Here is a 19,257-nt window from a genome sequence, read left to right on the forward strand (position 1 = left end):
TGAAGTTGTATAGGAAGAGGAAGACTTATTGACTCCAGACCATTTCTGGACACTTCTACATATTTTTCATGTTTTCATTAGGAGACTTGTTAGCGTAAAAGTCACGCTCATTCTGGAAGCATGTTGGTACTGCTTCTTAGTGAAGAAAGCCGCACTACTATTAACATTTGCATAATAAAAGCTCCCATTAATTACTGCAAAACAATTAGGAGGCACTTAAGAGTAACACTTACCTGGTCTGTATCTCCTCTTTTTGAATTTGGCTTTCTACCAGAACTAATGTGTTTGACAAACATGGGATAATTATTTAAATTGGGAGGTTCCCTACATAATGTGCCCTTTGGAAGCCAATTTAATTAATGCCAATTAAAACTCATGACTGAAAGCTAGAACAGTCTGCTTTTTGTTCCACCTTTTTCACTAAAGCTTAGGGCATAAAATAAGCTAACATTAAGTAGCTGCCTAATGCCTCTGTGCCAGTGTAGAACTCCAGAAAGGTCACAAGACCATTTAAGTAGGTGTATATTTATATGCTTGTGTGGCTGCACATGTGTGTAGGCACATGTGTATATCTGCATAGTACATTAGTATGTATATATACATTTACATGCACAAATATAAAGCATTTTGTCAGACTGAGAATTCCTGCAAACTAGATGAGTTAGAAGTACATAGTTCATAAATTGAAGAGATCTTCATCATGCGTATTTTCCTTCTTTTTAAAATTGTTGTTTGTTTAAAGTGTTAAAACATTTGAATAGCAGAAACAAACTGTGGTAACACCGATGGTTATAATCTTACTTCCTCTGAACAAAAACATATATATACAAGGTGAAGTGAGTCGAACCAGAGAGTTTATACACAAAAATAAGGATTCAAATTTTGACTTCTTCACGTTCCAGATGAGACTTAACTCTAAAATTACTGGCTGTTTGAACATGGGAGTTTTGGTCAAAGAAAGCGGAGGCATGGATTAGGGTGGTCTTCTGAAGATAGGAAAGTTTTCATTTTAATGTAGAGTTAGAACTAACCTTTTAATATTTACTGAGAAAAAAAAGAATCTGTATAACCTTCATTTTTAATGGTATGAAATAACCATCATAGAATATCTATTGAAACCTTACTTCTCTCAGCTATATTTTATTCCATAAATTCTTCCTTCTAAGGCTTCATCCTCATTCTTATTTATACAAATGTCATTCCAATTATTTTTTCTATTTAAAGCATACATGAAAATGCTTATAAATTAAGCTTGATACATATTTAGAATTGCCTCTCCTTATCAGATCTACATGATTGTCCTTACTGGCGATGAGAAGTCAAGTTCTATAAGAATGCACAGAATCTTGTTCAGCACAGACCCATATACTACAGTCCTACCACTTATTACACATATACTAAGTATATAATTTCCATAGCTCTTAGTATTAAGTCTCTTTAACTTTTTAATTAGATTATCTAGAGGTGGGGAGAGCAAAAGCCCATATTCATAAAAAAATAATGTGTGTATATTGCCCCTCTGAACAGAATTTTAGAGACACTTCAAACAAGTATTAAACCAGAGCCAGCAAAAGTATTAAAAAAATTTTCTGTGAGTTTAAATAATATTTGTTCCATGGATTTAAATAATTGCACTTCTGTTTGATGTGATAGATATGCAGCGAACTTATCCACTGAGAGATGGGTGTTTTTAGTTAATGTCTAATTTTTTGCTTGTCTTGAAAGTAAAGGAATGACTTGGTCATTCTGCCCAGACAATTATCCAAAGCATCCAATTTAGGAAAAAAAAAGACACCATTACGTCCCTTCCTGTCTTTACTAGAAATAGATATAAATACCTCTAAGAGTTAATAGAGATCTGAAAAGGGTCTCATTGTTTATATATATTCCAGCCTCTTTCCAATTATTTTACAGGGAGTAAGCTCTTAAATTAGGTTAGTACTAAGACTGAGAGTAATGGATCAGGACCTAAGACGTAGCTGAAAGAAGGAAGAACATCCTGAAGATGGAAATTACCTGGTGTATTTCACAGTGCACTACCTTGATTATTTTGAGAAGATGGTCAATGAAGGTGATTATTAATGTTATTAATGACAGCAGTATAGTGTCTCAGACACTAAACATTTCAAAAAACACTAAAAAAACAAAAACCAGTAGAAGAAAACCTTGACCCTAGATCAAATATGTAAAGGAGTAATAGAATAATGGAGCTGCAATGCTCTAGTAATAGCTTATCTTTTACCATCATACAAATGCGATTAATAACAACAACAGACTATTTGACTTTTTTCCTATGGGGGAAATAATTTTTATATTATAGGTGGTGACTTCTGCAATGGACATCACATTATGTGAAATTTTAGACATTAAAGGCTATAAAGTTCTTTGTTTATATCTTTTAAAGAGTATGACAAATGAAGACCAGTGAGATTTAAGTATCTAACTCTTACTGAAAATGACTGGAACTTTTTTTTTTTTTTTTTTTTTTTGTAATTCCTACTCATCATATATTTTCTTTACTTTGCATAGCAGGATTTTTGATGTTTCCATGTAAGAGTTTCTTTGTCTGCTTTGGAGAAGGCAGACTTATCTTCTGCCACATAGTCTGTTTGCTATGAAGTGAACTTGGAGAAACAGTGACGTGTGTGGGTGTCATCAGCAACATGTGGTCTCTTGCTCAGATAGTGACTTGGCCACCTTTCTGCTTGATAGAATTCACTGTGGTGCTATTGGAATAGTGTTACTTATGTTTTATAAATGGCATCAAGCAATGCTTGCTACAGAAGTGACTAGCTGGTAACCAAATGTCAGCCTTGGTCTATGTCAATGTTCCCTGAGTCTGCTCTTCCTGCAGTTGTCAAGAGTAGGTTTTCACAACCTCATTTTGCAAAAGTGCCAAAACACAGTAGCATTTTTGAGTGTGTTACAGTTTAGATATTTATGAAATAATTTAGAGATTTTGACTTCAACTGTTTTGCCTACAAAAAGTTAGAGCTTCTCAAATGCTGTTGTGTTCTTGAATGTAAAATAGCTATTTATATAATCCATGGTAACTTTCAGGTAAGAAATTATGTTTCTATTCTCAGTGTTTTGGAAAACTCCTAGACATCTGTTTCAGCAAGTTACAACATAGAGTCCTGCTGGCTGTAATTTGTCACTTCTATTGCTTCTGTTAAGTTTAAAATTGGCTTTTATTGCTTTTCTATATGTTCTTTCTGATGATGGGGCTGTTCTGAATAAATGCAGTTACCAGAAAACTTTATCACATCTCTATCTTCCATGTTATTTATAGCTTGCATTTTATGTCTCAAATGGCTAGTTTTATACATACACTAAGGCACAATATCTTTTTTTTTTTAATTTAAACTAATTAAGAGCAAAGTTTGCTGAAATTTAATGAGCACTCCCTTTTCTGACCTATTGTTGTCTAGTAGAATTTGAGTTAGAATTAGTTGGAGTTCATTTTACCTTCACTTTACATGTCATTTCTTAGGTTCCCACCTCCTGCAACAACACTAACCTCTGGAGCACTGTGCTTGCCTTTCTTTCCTTTCAATTATTCAGGCAAGAGCTGATTAACCAAGCCTCTGAAAGTACATCTTTCTTAACACTCTGTCTACTTTGAGCTTGGGTTGCATATCTATATCTAAAAACTTTACTAGCTAGATAGGTATAACAAGTATATTTCTTACAGAAACTTAGTTTTCAGTTATAGCTCTTAAGCTCTTGCTTCAAGGTGAATTCAATCAATTTCTGTCAGTTTAAATCAAATTAGAATAGTGCTACTTCAGCCCTGAATGAGACCATTCAAGCTAACTTCTGCAATGGTTTAAATAAACAGTTTACTTTCAAGTCTTCATGGAAACGGGTGCAAATATTCTCAGAGTGTTTAAGACCACTCGACAGGAAAAGCTTTGAGGAGTTCAGGGCTCTCTAACAGCAGTCATAAAGAAGATTAAAAATCTCTGCTTTATATAGTCTGTAAATAAACATTTTCCTTTTATATATATTATACCTCTTTCCTATTACTTCTTCAAATTATTTCCAGTTCAGATTTTCAGTTTGAAAACTTGATTTTCTGTTTGCCTGTTAATTTCTCATGGATCTTGCTTGAACCCAGGCAAGCATTTTGCAACCTCACCACACTTTGACAAGGAGGTCTGTATGGCTATCACCTGTTTAGTGATAAGCCACTTTTTTTTTTTAAATTTATTTTTGTGTGCTATTATTCTGGCACCTAGTTCCTGTGAATGACTGTTCTGTAGCCTCTCTCTCCCTGAGGGTCCTTTTTTATAAACAGCCCAGAACTCACGCTTGTTTCACATTGCAGAGTCCTAGCTTACTCTCCCAGTTCTGGCATGGAAATTCTTCCATTATTTCAGAACCTTGCTTAGATCATTAGTCTTTTCCAGTTCTGTCATATTTTCCCTGAGATAAAGGCATAGAATAGTACACAGCCCTTAAAGTGTGAGCAAGCCAAGAATCTGTAAGGAGAGGGTGTAAAATTACAGTTTGAATATGATCAAATAGCTTTATGCATGTTGAGCCAACATATTCCAGAAGTCTATTCTAAAGCCTATTACAAAAGTTGCGACCCTAAGTGATCACACATCTTTCTGTTACTTTATCCCTGTTAATTTTAATAAAGGCAAACTTTACATTTCAGTATGTTATATGTACCTCTTTCTTCAAATTTTCACGCGTCAGGAAGCTGAGGGTAGCATTTGCTTGTGTTGGACTTCATAAATCTTCCAGCCCACCAAGGTTCTTGTAGATTAACTTGGCCATTCATCCAGTGGGATGGGGTACAGAATAGGAAGAACAGAAGTGAAAAAACTGATGGGTGAAGAGAAAGACAATTTAATAAGTGACAAAGCCTGTAGTTTCCCAGATACTCCTTCTTTCCCTTCTTTAAGACACATAGGACATTTATGCCTTTTACTGTCTCCAGTGAAATTGAAGATCCCCATGATATTACAAAAATTAATAGAGAACAGACTTGCAGTGATATCAACCATCTCCTTCAACAGCACAACAGCCGAACCACCATTCCATCTGTGATCTTCTGTATGTCCATTCTGCTTAAGTAGTCTCTAAATCAACCTTTGCCTCCTTCCAAAAGCAACTGAAAACAAAGTTTTGGTATATTTTAAGATGTTATTTCTCTGAGGATTTAAATGCTTTCTCCATCTCCAAATATTTTTGGGATTTTTAATTAAGAAAAAAATATAGAAACATTTTCTATACCACCCTAAATAATAATCTTCGTGTTTTGTATCAAGAAAATAATCTTCCTCTATTATATCGAGATAAAATCTTAAATCCTTAAATCTTCCTATATTATATCAGGAAAACTATCAGCCAGTATTATCCTATATTAAGGAACATTTCCATCATTTGCTTTTCAATTATTTCAAGAACAATCTGTAAATGAAAACAATTTTGTAAATCAAGAGCCCACTTGAATAACAAATATGCCCAAATGCTGATAATGCACTACTAAATTGTCAGCTACAAAATATATTTTAACAGAGTATCCATGTTTTCAAATATTATTCTGTTTACATTTAAGGAAACTTCACATTTTAATCTGCTTAAAAGCAAATAAAGATTCTAGCTGTGGGCACCATTCTGTGCTCCACATGTTTAGTCACTACATCGATTGTTAGAAATGGACACATCATGTCAGCCTTTGGTTGCTTGGTTTTTTCCCTAAGAGCAATTCATTCAGACTTAGGTTGCAGTAATGCACTATTGATAATTGTTGTCCAATCCAATTTTTCTTCTTTATTTCCTTTTAGCCTATAATTTTCATGATGTTTTAAGAGTACAGAGTACATTTATCTCCGTACACAGTCTTATTAACCAAAGTGCTAAAACTAATCATCATTTTTGAACTTTTCAGCTTCATTTCACCCTGCAGCTATACCAGTGATACTTCGGATCACAGCTTCCTCACTTCAAAGCAAACATTCATAAGAGCAGGTAACAATCCTCTATGAGGGAACAAAGATTGTTCTTTGGAAGAACATCATTACCTGGCAAATTATCAGTGGGCAAATGAAAAACTCTGCTAGAGACTTAATAGGGAGATCAAAAATAAGGAAGAGAACATAAAACTGGCACTTGGTAAAGATGCCAGCAAGAAGCTTCAACATTGTTTAAATTGACTAGTTGGACTTCAGGTGCACAACTGTTGTGTCCCTAAGACTAAAATGCCACAGGTAAAATGTGCCGTATCCATATCCAGAGCACTAGATACAGATCACTTTTGTCTTCCATGTGAATCAGAAGAAAAAAAAAATGCCCACCAAATCTTTCAAAAAAACCCACTTCTTTCCAGTTTTGAAGCTCAGTATTTGTCCCTGATATAAAGAACGTGAAAGCTCAGCTTTATTTCAGTCTGTGTTCTGTCAACCTATTCTGCCTACGTTACTAAAAATCTTTCATAGAAAAACTAGCAAATAGAGATAAATCCATTGATAGATATAGAAATACATAGGTAGGTAAATAGAAAGTGATGTTTGGGATTTGCCGGATCATTTTTTTCCCCAAGATTTTGGATGTTGATTGATATATGAGCTAGCTTCAAGTATGCTTGTGGCAGTCTTTAGAAGAATAGACAATATCTCCCCACTCCTGACAACAGCAGAACCAGAAAATGCTTTTTCACATATCAGGAAAAACTTCATTGGATAAATACTCATGTTTATGTTTGAAACAAAACAGATTCCTAAAGATATGAAACATTTGAAATAATAGGAGTATACTAATTTGTAGAAAAATATGAGTGGAGTAAAAAGGTAAAACATTTTTAGTTGATCACAGCAAACTTAGTACATGTTCAAGTCCATTATGGCAGATGAAATATGCTAATTTACTATTGAAACTTACCTTATATGTTGTGAGACAAAAAGATTAATCACATCTTTAAAAATGCTAAGATAAATTGGAACTATTTAAAATAGGAACGAATAGGAAGAAATAGGAACACCACTTAATTTAAAAATGGAAAGAAAGTAAACTATATAGACTATCAACTGAATAGGAGTACCTGTAAAAACCCTAAAGTTATGACAGAAATAAATGTTGATAACACTATTATATAAAAGAATAAAACACTGTTTCTTCTGGCTTGCAGTTGACTTCTGGTATCAGCATTGCTTGGATTCTTTAAGTACCTAATTATATAATTGTGCATTTTATGTAAATGCATATAGCTTTTGGCCTTAGAATGGATAAGCAAGTTTAGAAGAACAGCAGGAACAGTATAAATGTAAGTATCCATGAACTGAGCAAACAGCGTCACCAGAATTTTAATTTTTGACACTCAACAGACTGTTCTTCTATCAAAACATTTGTCAATCATTTTAAGCATGAGTTCTACCTCTAAAAATCAACTATACATGATCTTAAAAGCGAAGATATTTAAATTTCTTATTGTGGGTTATCTTAAACCTGGGCTTTTTTCTGTTAAGGTTATTAATACAAGCTTTCTTAAAACTGCCTGAAATTGAGAGTGTAGTGGGTCCACCAGGTAGTCCTAAACATCGGTTTTACCTGGTAAAGTAAAACCTCCTTCAGCAGGAGGTAATGAGTTCACAGAAGGTCCTGTGTAACCCTTGCTACTTCAGGTGATTACCAGAAAACTCTGAACCTCCACTGTGCAAATTCCCATAGGATGCATGAAAGTACAGGTGTGGGACAGAGGAATCAATCCAATTCTATGTACTCTGAATGCCTTTCAGTATTTTTTTTTCCTACCTGATGCTTATAAAGCTTTGCAATTATCCACTCTTGGTCAGGAAAGGCTCCTGGAAGCAGTGTACAAGCAATTTCCTCCAAACCTACACAATGAATAAGGATGTTTTGTTGCTACTGTTGCATTTCTTTATTTTCTTTTCTAAGTTTTATCCCATATTGTCTGGACAATCCAGCATTTAAAATTTTTTATTTTGCAATGGAATCAAGGGAATAATGAATGCTCCTTGACCTCAATGTTGACACTTCTATTTTTCTTATTGCATGTTACTAAAAAACTACTTATGTATCTATCTTACTGTTCCTCCATGCCTAAATTTTCAGAAACAATTACAGATTTATGTTAAGACACGTAGGAAATACTCTTATTATTTACAGTTAAAGTTATAACTGTGGGAATTAAATAATGGAATGTGTGTTGTCCAGAATGGCCCCAGAAACTAGAAGTAATAAAGACACAATTATTTATTTCATGTGATATCTCAGGACACCCCAGAAATTTGAATTATTGTTATGGAAAAGAAAATCTGTAAGAAGACTCAAGCGTGTTATGACCTACTTATAAAATATATGTGTATATATATTTATATATATATATGCTACCAAAAATCAAGCCTCAGACCTCATGAAAAGGAATCAAGTTCTAGTTTTGAAAAATGTTTAGGTCATATTCGAGGGTGATATAGATCCACAGGTAAGTCAGCTGTCTTTCCATGTATTTATGACAATTTATGCAAATTTGCCTAACCACATTGAAAGAATAAATTTAACAAAACAATGCAAGTTTGAAGGCAATCAGAAAGATGAAAAAAACCCAGTGTGGTAGCTAAGAAAACTTGAACGTAGTGTCCACTAATATGGAGTGTCTAAAACACCCCAAACATCTGGTATCAAAATAAATCTAGGTACAAGTGTTGTGATATTTGTAGAGCCATTGAATATTAGGTATACACGTAAAATTGCTTTTGGAGACTTTAAAAAAAGTTACAATATATCAATGTGCTAGTGAAACGCATTTTAAAAACATATATTTGTCCTTTTCTCCTAAAATATGAAGGTTTTTTGACAGTGACCTTACAAGTTTATATTTTGATAAATGATGTAAAGAACTCACATTGCAAAGGATTTTTCAGTGCCAGAAATCTGTGCAAAAATGGTTCCAAAACATTTATTTTTCATCAGAGATGCAACAATACTAAAAAAACCAAATTATATATAATTATGATTTATCAAAATAAGGGGACTAGGTTTCACAGGAATAAACATAGAGGTTTGTGGAACTGCTGATATGATTTTTTCTAGTATTGGGTTCAAACACTTTGTGTTGGTATCCATCAATGGTAGACTGACCTCAGGACAAAAGTTTTTTTGTGCCAATATTACAATTGTCTACTAAATGTGAAATCATGAGTAGGAAACAGAAAATACCGATGCAAATCATAATACCTTTTCCAAGTCTATTTTTGATTTAGCATATCCTGTTCCCCAGTTTTTACACTGCAAGTACCCTTATATGAAGGTATATAGCTACTTCCTATGAACTTTCTTCTCTCCTCCTCACTTATTCCTTGCTTTCACCCACAGTTCTTATTGCAGAGAAATCTCTCATTCATGTTTAGATATAGTTGGAGGCTGTTCTGAATATATCTCTATCATTTTTCTTCCCGCTTCCCTTTTTTTTTTTTTGTTGAAGGATCAGACCCCTATAATGAACATGAGCTTGAGGTACAGTTTTCTTGCTGCCCTGACTTTTGTTCAGGGACAGAAAAAAAAAGAAGAACTAAAAAACATGGTAAAAAAGATTCTGTGATACTTTTTATTGTTTTCATTGGTAAAAATCAGTTGGAGGAGACCTAAGGAAAAAAAATAATAGAAAGTTACTATATTTTCGCATTGCGTTGTTTGTTTTCTTTGTGATTCTCAGGATAAAGATTCTGAAGAAAGACAGTTTGATATTTGCATACCTAAAAGCTGCATTTATGACTTCGGAATGCTGAAAAAGAAAAAGAAAGGGGAGATCACTCTTCCAAAACCACAGAAAACCACTCTTTATTGAATATTTGTGCAATGGATTGTCATCTAAGGGTTTATTTGAAGCTGCATAAAACAGTCACATGTTGCTTGCTCTTCTCAGCAAGAATAGCAGCAAAATCAGGAAAGCAGGTAAATTCATATTTCTTTCAGTGCAAGGAGCTTAGTTACCTGAGATATCAGGTTTTTTTAGAATGGTGAACTTTACCACCTATACTATTACAGATCTTTAAGCAAAATACCACTATAAGCACTGCTGAAGTAATGGCCAGCCATGAGCAGGAATCTTAAAGTACTCAAGGACTCTGAAGAAAACTAGCAACACTGAAACAAATCCTTCCATGCAGTGTGAAATAATTAATTGAAAAACATATCATTTGATTGTTTGCTTAGCCAGTGAATCATACTGAGGTCTCCTGTATTTGCTGTTCCCTCCCAAGACCAGAAAAAACAAAAATTATTTTATTTAAAGTTGTTTCCTCCTCTAGTGTTTTATTCTTTAATCATTTTATTCAAAAGCTCACTCAATGACATCATCCTTTCCACACACATTATTTCTTCACCAGCCTTCTATGAGTCCTGTGTTTCTGTTAGTCTTTTTACACAGAACTTTCCATTCATCCAACTGACTTATCAGAAAAATTGGATAACATTGATCATCAAGTTAGTTGTTTCCTTTGGGCTACAGCCTGAAAATTTGCTTGAAGAACTGCTGAGCTATTTGACATGTATTTGATCATGGACTCAAGGACAAAGAATTTCCAGGCTTACATCCAAACTACATCCTGTTTGCAAGCAAACTGCACTTCACTGTATATCCTGTCATGGTCAATCAAAATTGATAGTCCATCTCTGGTGCGGATATACTCAGCTTCTCAAAATGCCACTTGATATATTCAGTGAGATTATATTCTTGCACAATATGCACATAATTACATGGATAAGACTATCCAAACGGCACAGAGATGACATTGAAATACCTCACATTGAAATCTGTTGTGCTTCAAAACACTGATAAGGATGTCATTTCCCTGAAATCTACTCCAGTTCATATATTACTCCATGTAAGTATCTTGACTTTGAGTACCCTCAAAATATAGTGATTTCCACTGCCAGTAAAATCCCATGATGTATACAAAAATATATTGTGAATTTTTCTTTCTTCATTTGTTATTAAAGGATACAGGCAGAACAATGAGTCCTTTTCTAAACAAAGCCCAATGACATATTTAAATCCTTCTGCAGCTCAGACTACATTTTTAATCAATAAAAATTATTGCCTTGGGATGAATTTCAACTTTAAGATTACAGACAAATTGCTTATTAATCTATTATTCTTATGAAAAAAATATGACTAACAGAAGAACATGTAGAAGAAACAAATATATCTGTCAAAGATGTTTGCTAAATTTCTGGAAAAATCCTTGTGGAAATACATTCTTCCACCTCTTTTGGGTCATCATGAATTAATTTGTTTTCTTATCAAACTTAAACATTTTTACACAAGAAAAACTCTAAACTAGATCCAAACAAAAAACACACCCTCACCCAAAAAAACCAACAAAATTATTTCCTCTTATTTCATTGGTAGCAAAAAGTTATTCAGCCTTTTCACTATACTGCAAGATTTATCACATATTCCTCTGCAGACTTAAACTTTAAAGATGAAAAAAATCTGTTCCTTCTTCACACCTTGTGTTTTAGTGTTGAAATTAGTGTCACACTTCTCTGGTGGAATCCCTGAAGCTTGTCTGCCTCTCACCTCCAAACCAGACAGTATTTCAGTAAAGTAACTAACTCTTAACAGAGTTAGATCCCCTCTGTCTTTCATAGTAAATTACCTTTCAGTTTGAAATGTCTTGCAACCACAAAACAGTATTGACTCAAATTAAATGTCTTGCTATATTATCTAGTCTTCTGCCTTTTTATTTATTACTTATATATGTGATTTATTTTTTGGTGGATGTAGCATTTTGCATTTATCCTCTCTAAGTTCAGGGCTAGTTTTTTGCTTTTAGCAAATTCTCCAGATTCATTAAAATCATTTCAGTTCAATCACTTGGTATTCTGTTCCACAGAGTTTTCCATTCATTCTTCTTTAGTGCAAGGACAGGTTTTCTAAGCATAGTGTCTATTCCATCAAGTTTTTCCTGTCCCATAATTTAGGAGTTGAAATATTTCAGATAAGGGCATAAAAAAAGAGTATGTTAAGATGATGTCACTGTCTTAAAAATTATCCAGTATGAGCTGTCAAAGAGAGTCTTAAGTCACTAAACCTATTGCTTTGCATGACTTAGTTCCCTTACATGGCATTCCAAGGAAGGCCTATCTTCAGTAAACATTATAAACCTTCAGTATACCCTGAAGTTAAAGTAGTCCTTTGTTGCAAGTCACTGCCAAAGTAGAAGCTGCCATTCCTCTACCTTACATAAGTCATCCAGAATGCATTCATTTTCAGGGGGTGAATTCATATTCCATTTTTAATGCATTTCTTCAATCCACAAAGAGTAATCTACCCAATGGGTGTGCTTTGAGAATGCCATGGAGGAAAAATAATTGGGGATATAGTTGACGGGATTTAGAGAAGAGATCCAAAATTTCTGGCCACACTAAATCTAATGTACTTGTGGGCATTTTGAGGGGAAGATCATCAAAACATTAAGAAGACTTAGTGCATAACTTTGCTTCTTAAGAGGTCTGCATTCTGCAACGATCTGTTGGCATACACATGTTCAGGTACCTACTGTCTGGGACCCAGAGACTGTTTATCTTGTGTTAGATAACCAGCTAACATTATGGGTTCCTCTGATCATTCTGTGGCCACACCCATTAAACCAAGTCTTGCCAAACCATACCTGAAATCCAAACTGCCAGGCGTTGAGTATGTGTCTTATTAAGTGAGTAGTCAGTATTCTCCTAAAGAAAGTGAAACATATTTGCAAGTTGCAATCCTTTCTAATTAGCTTTGAGTCTAAGCCTCTAAGAAATATTTTGCTTTTTACTTGTGACTAAATTAATTAAATACATTTTACAGATTTTTCTCAGCTGCTCAAAGGAAAGTTGAATATGATTCAGCAGTGTGCCCTGGCACCCAGGAGGGCCAACCAAGGCTGATCAAGGGAGGCAATTTTCTGCTCTGGTGCGTCCTCACCTTGAATATTGTGTGCAGTTTTGGGCACCACAATATAAGAAGGATAAAAAGTTATTAGAGAGTGTACAAAGGAGGGCCATGAGGATGGTGAAGGGCCTTGAGGGGAAGCCATATGAGGGGTGGCTGAGGTCACTTGGTCTGTTCAGCCTGAGGAAGAGGAGACTGCGGGGAGACCTCATTGCAGTTGCAACTTCCTTGCGAGGGGAGGAGGAGGGGCAGGCACTGATCTCTTCTCTGTGGTGACTGGTGACAGGACCTGAGGGAATGACCTGAAGTTGTGTCAGGGGAGGTCTAGGTTGGATATTAGAAAATAATTCTTCACCCAGAGGGTGGTTGGGCAGCAGAACAGGCTCCCCAGGGAAGTGGTCACAGCACCAAGCCTGACAGAGTTCAAGAACCATTTGGACAATGCTCTCAGGCACATGGTGTGACTCTTGGAGATGGTCCTGTGCTGGGCTGTGAGTTGGACTCAATGGTCCTTGTAGGTCCCTTCCAACTCAGAACATACTGTGATTTTTTGCTTTACTATTATTAAAACAGCTGTTCCTTAGAAGGGATGCAGGCGTGTTCTGTGTTTAAAAAAAAAACCAAATCAAGAGTCATCTTCATTTATTCAAGTACAAAATAAAAACTTCAGTGAAATTAGAGATCACTCTAAGTGTTTTTAAGTGAAGATCACTGACAGACTGAAATATTTCTATTTTTAGATGACAATATTCTTTGGAGTGTAAATCAGAACTTACTGGTTTGAAATAAGAAAAATAATAAGAATAAAAAATCTCATCACTAGAATACTAGCAAAACTGTCAAACATCACAGACAGCTAGTGTACAGAGAAAAGAGAAATCTGTACATCTCAGGGTGGGAAACAAACTACCTCCCAACCCCCTGTATAGATTATTTTCCTTGCATCTTCAAAATGATGGAAAATATGTATGAGACTGCAATGGATAGGAACTTCTATATGATACTGTCCTTAGGCATATCTGGTCCTTCAATATAAATAGTTACTCCCATATATTATGTAAAACTAAGAGCTTACTACCCAGCGAATAAAAGGAAGGAAAGGGATGCTGATGTAATTTGATAAACTATCATATTTTCTTTTTCCTAGAATATCACCTTCAGTTTTGACTAGTAAATGTACAAGAACACTGTACTATGAAAAAACATTATATAAATGCAAGGTCCTTTGTTTGCAATGTCCAAGTAAAATGAACTCTGAGCTTCTCATATAACTTTTGGAAGGAGAATGCAACAGAGCTTATCATCAAAACAATAGTATTTAATACATAAAAAACACTGTAAAGTAGTGTTTGACATTCTCTAAGAGAGAGTAAAAAGAAAAGCTGTTAACCTGAAAGTCTGCTGACAGTGACACAGGAACTTCCCACTTTATTGCTGCTTCTTAAAGCTCACAAAGCACACAGAGTTATAACATAAAACACCTTTGAACTTCAATGCACACATAGATAGTTCCCCTCTTGCTCACCTCTAGCAATTTTTACTTAGAGATAGGATCTCAGTCTTTATGATGTTACACTTCAAAATAGTATGTCATTTAGCATCTTTAAACTTTCAGAGAAACAAACACTCAAGAGCTCACAGGAACTTGTGAAAAAGCAATCCAAAACTTCTGCACAAAGTGATTCAACTACTGGGATCAGTATTTTAAAAAAACAGTAAATCAACTCTCAGGATCTCCATAAGACATTCACTGTATACCAGCACTACTCCTTCATTTTACTCAATTCCGTCTTTGCCTTCCCTTTGGCAGAAACAAAATTCCCCATTAAATCAGTCAGTTAAACATTTTTCTGGATTTTTATGAAAATATAACACAACAATTCATTCCTTCTCACTAATACCATAAAAACATACGGTTATCTACCACATGTTCTCTTCACTGAAGGTAACTAAAGCTTGAATAGCAGTCCTCTCTGTGGAGAATGCTCTTGCTTTTGGAACCAACCTGCTGAGTCTACATAAATAAGTTACAACTTCTCTCTTTATAATGTACCCCTGATTTGGATTGACTCAGATATTAGAAGGTGTCCGAATGTAATCTATTAGATAATTTCCCTATAGTGACTTTTTTTGTACACTGTCAGCAACTGTAGCTGAACTGTACTACTTCTAGGCAATTTGTGGTCCATATATGAGTTGTTGTTCTGTACTTTGTATGTAAGTAAAAATAAAAAGTAACCTTAATAAAACTTATATCTTCTTTTTCCATCTCTTCCTTTGACCCAAATGCCCACATTATTTAGAAAGCATGTGGATCACAGGATGAAAAAGATATTATTAAGCAGCCATGCCTAAATGTGCATCTTCTTAGATGCTTTCAAAACTCTCAGGGTGCTCAGGTTTTGCCAATAAATTAAAGCTTTCTAAAGTAATTTTTTTCACAGTTGCTGTCAATATCATTCGAAGAAGCAATGGCTTATGTTTACATGCAGGTGATGTCCACCTGTTTGGGCTTTTTTTGCTTTCCACTATGTCAGATGGTCAGAATTAAATATTGCCAAAACAGCTGAGACAATGTAAATTTGATTTGTGAAATCACCTGTAAATGCAGAAGATTTAGCATGGGTATCAGAGCATCATGCACCCAAAGTGTGAAAGAGCTTTAGGCAGTATGGTTTCCTCTGCCGCTATAGATCACCAGGGAAAACTGAGCACTGATACGAACTGGAGCTTTTAGTGGACTTTACTTTCTACTGTAAAAATCATTCACATTTTTCTTACTATAGATGCTATGAAAAGGGATGTTCCATGTTCTACAGATCCAACATAATTGGAACTGGATGAGGATTTTATTTCTTGAAATCTTCAGAATATCTAGATAAGATAACCAAATTAAAACACAAAAAAAAAATATTGAAATGTGTTTCTTGCAGTTGCAACATTTTTATTTTGCATTCCTTCTGTTTTATTCATGTCACTATGACATGAAAGAAATCTAACACTGAATAACACTGCAGTGGTTTACTCAGTAGGCTGCTATAGCAAAAGGAGAATTTCTCAATTGCTTTTTGCTTGCATCCAAGTAACCCTTATCTTGGTTTAATATTTTGCATGTATTCTACACTGGTACTGTAAAGAGAAAAACCTCTAATATCAAAGCCAAAACATACACTCTAGTCCAACCTTTCACATAAAATTTTTGAATGTGGTCACCTGCATCTCTTTAACTACTGTGAACTGGGGATATTTTCATTAACTATGTCTTGGTAAAAAGTGAAAGGATAAAAAACGCACATGGATGAGAATAAAAGGAAAATAAACAAGACAATTTGCTTAATTCACTTTGTCATGTGACTATAGAAAATAGAAGCTTTTATTCATGAAAATGTTCACTTTATCTTTTACTGCTTCTGCCCTTTCTAATAGAATCAAGGACATTCATTTGAAATAGTGCTTATTGAGCTATTTGTTTAAAAATGAATGCACTTTAAAAATAGTATCTCTATGTTTTATATAAATTTCTTTTGAATAAAACATGTTATTTGTAATAGGAAGAATGAGGAAACGTCAAAAGGTTTACTTGAAATCATGGACACTTCTGTTCTTACAGAGAGAAGTGGCTAACCAAAAGAAATGCAGGGGACAATTCAAATGAATTATTACATACCTGATTATTTATCTTAATCCATAATTTTGAATTTATCTTAATCCATAGTTTTGAATTAACATATTAATTCAAGAATATATTTTTAGAAAAGTTATTTTTCCTTCTGTCCACTGTGTCTCAGTTTAAATTAACTGAACTCATACTATTTGAAAAATTTATGACTGAAAGTGAAAATAAATATGCAGCTTTTCTTAAACCTAAGTAAATGATGTGTCATTTTCCCAAGCTATTGCATTAAAAAAATATTTTGAGATTATACAATTAACATGACTTCTCAATAAGTTATACTTTTATTCATATTTGTACCTGCTAAGAGGACTTTTTTTTATTATTTTTATGTACAATTTCATACTTTAACAAGATTATTTTCTCCCCATGAATCGTGAGGCCATCTTTGTGACAACAGAAATATTCCTTCAACAGAAAAAAATATTCTAGTGAATGAGCACAACCCCTTCTTTTCCAGAGGACTGGGTTTTGGTTAAACTACAAGGCATCAGAAAACTGCAGCAAACTTCTTTAGTCTGCATTGGGCCATTTTTAACAGAATCCTACTTTAGCTTTTACCAGCAGAGCTATGGACACAGCTACAATCCTTTCTCTGCAGCCTTCCATCAGGCTCTCCTACTAGAAACCTTTTTATCACAGAACTAAGAGAAAACCTATGATGGTCCAATCTGTTTTATTTGAAAGTAGTTGTTACCACCATCAATGCAAAATTCCGTCTAATCCTTCTAGCTCCAGTTATTTTCCATTTTAATGGTCTAGTTAAAGGAAAAGAAAAAAGGCCTTTTCCAAATTAATCTTCTATCAATAAACTCCTAAATCAGGAAGGTCAAAGAAAAGCTGGGTCTTTTGGAGAGACCAAATATACAGGAACCTCATCAAAGAAAAGATCACTGCAGAAAGAACTCCAAGAAAAATCAGTCACTTTCCATCTTATCATAAAACATTTAAAACTTTTTGCAGTACTGGAAGAGTACTGGCAACACCAGGAGAATATATCCTTTATAAGCCAGTGATAATGAGAGGAATCGGATTATCTGGAGTATAAGTGTCCCGCAAACCTATGGGGAATGTTTATTAATAAACCCCCATTACTTGTCCACCTTCACCACTCAAGAGAAGGTTTGGAAAGGACTCTCCATCCTTGCTACAATGAACATTTTTGCAGCTTCAGAAATTTATTTATTGACCTGAGATTTCAGGTTCTTTTTATACAGTGCAGAAGTTCACTTTAAGTTTTTGATATCAGTATTTTTTCGCAATATTTTCTCGTGGTATATTGAGCTCAAATATGTTTAGTACATAAAAATATGTATTTTAATATTGAACAATTATTAATGTTATTTTTAATGACTTTGTCACTGCAATCTAATACATAAAATTATACAAAACAGAAGGAAAATGGCAAGATACTTACTTTAAAAAAACTCGTTGTGCTTTTTTTTCCCCCAGATTTCTTCTGTAACTTTTTCCTTTGTGCTGTCAAACTTTATGAAGATAGCTTCACAGAAAATACCACCATCACATGTTGTCTCTATGCAATGACATATTCTTTATGCTAGCTTATAAACAATTGATGTCTATGGTTTTTGACTTGACAAAATCTTCAGTCCAACAATTGGAAACTGTAGTCCTTAAAATTCAAAACTGACTTCCTTAAATCAGTAATTTCCTTACAAACTACCTTCATCAAAATGAGGAAATGTGTTATCAGTGTGTGAAATTAAAATGCTTTACACTTCTAAATTCTCAAGAGAGAACAGATTTAGTATGTGAAGCAAATCTTGTTTGCTTTCAGAAATGTTGATTCAGTAGCTCTCTGGGTATTCTGCTCAGGCACCCATAAGGCTACGTATCAGACAAAAATAAAGATCAGGCAGATTTGGCAGTGTGCAATCATCAGAAACATAGTTTCCAAAATACAGGATTTAATTTTTAATCTATTTATTTTATTTTTCAGGATGGGAAGACTAGAGTGATCATTAATGAAAGTGAATGGAATCAATATATAGATCAATTAGTTACATTACTGTAAAGAAGAATAATATTTGGAAGTTGAAGAAACACCAGCCAAAAAGCCTTTTCCAAAAAAATTTAAACTGTTTATGATAAGAAATTCAAGGTGGAAAAGTATAAGCCAAAATGACCATTTGAAATTAATTTAAACTGATTGTTTTCTTATAAGAAATTCACGGTGGAGAAATGTAATTACTTACTATACATTTTATACAAGGTTTTGAGACACCATAGAGCATGTGAATTTTGGCTAACTTGCAATAAATTCCAGTAATGGTAGTATACTTCCTGGTATCTGAATAGTGTGCATCATAGCTCCCTTCTTATAATTACCTCAATGGCATGTTACCCAAAACTTTAGAAAAGTCGTGGTGGTGCCTTCTACACAAGGAGGAGAAAGCATAAAATTCCAAGATGTAAAGGAAGAATATAGGTCAACAAAATGTGGTTAGTTTCATTTCCAAGAGTCCTGTGTAATATCAAGCCAGATAGGTTTGTATGCTCCAATAGTTCTTGGCAATTATTGTGAAAGCTGATTTATCTGGCCAAGACTACCAGGAAATTACCATCATTTTCTTCAGATTATAACCTCATGAGTTTGTTAGCCTTGAATTTTTGCAAATTTGGGTTCAGAAGTCAAAAGAGTATCTCACAACAG

The sequence above is a fragment of the Corvus cornix genome, chromosome 4, assembly GCF_000738735.6.
Source record: "Corvus cornix cornix isolate S_Up_H32 chromosome 4, ASM73873v5, whole genome shotgun sequence".
Taxonomy (NCBI): Eukaryota; Metazoa; Chordata; class Aves; order Passeriformes; family Corvidae; genus Corvus; species Corvus cornix.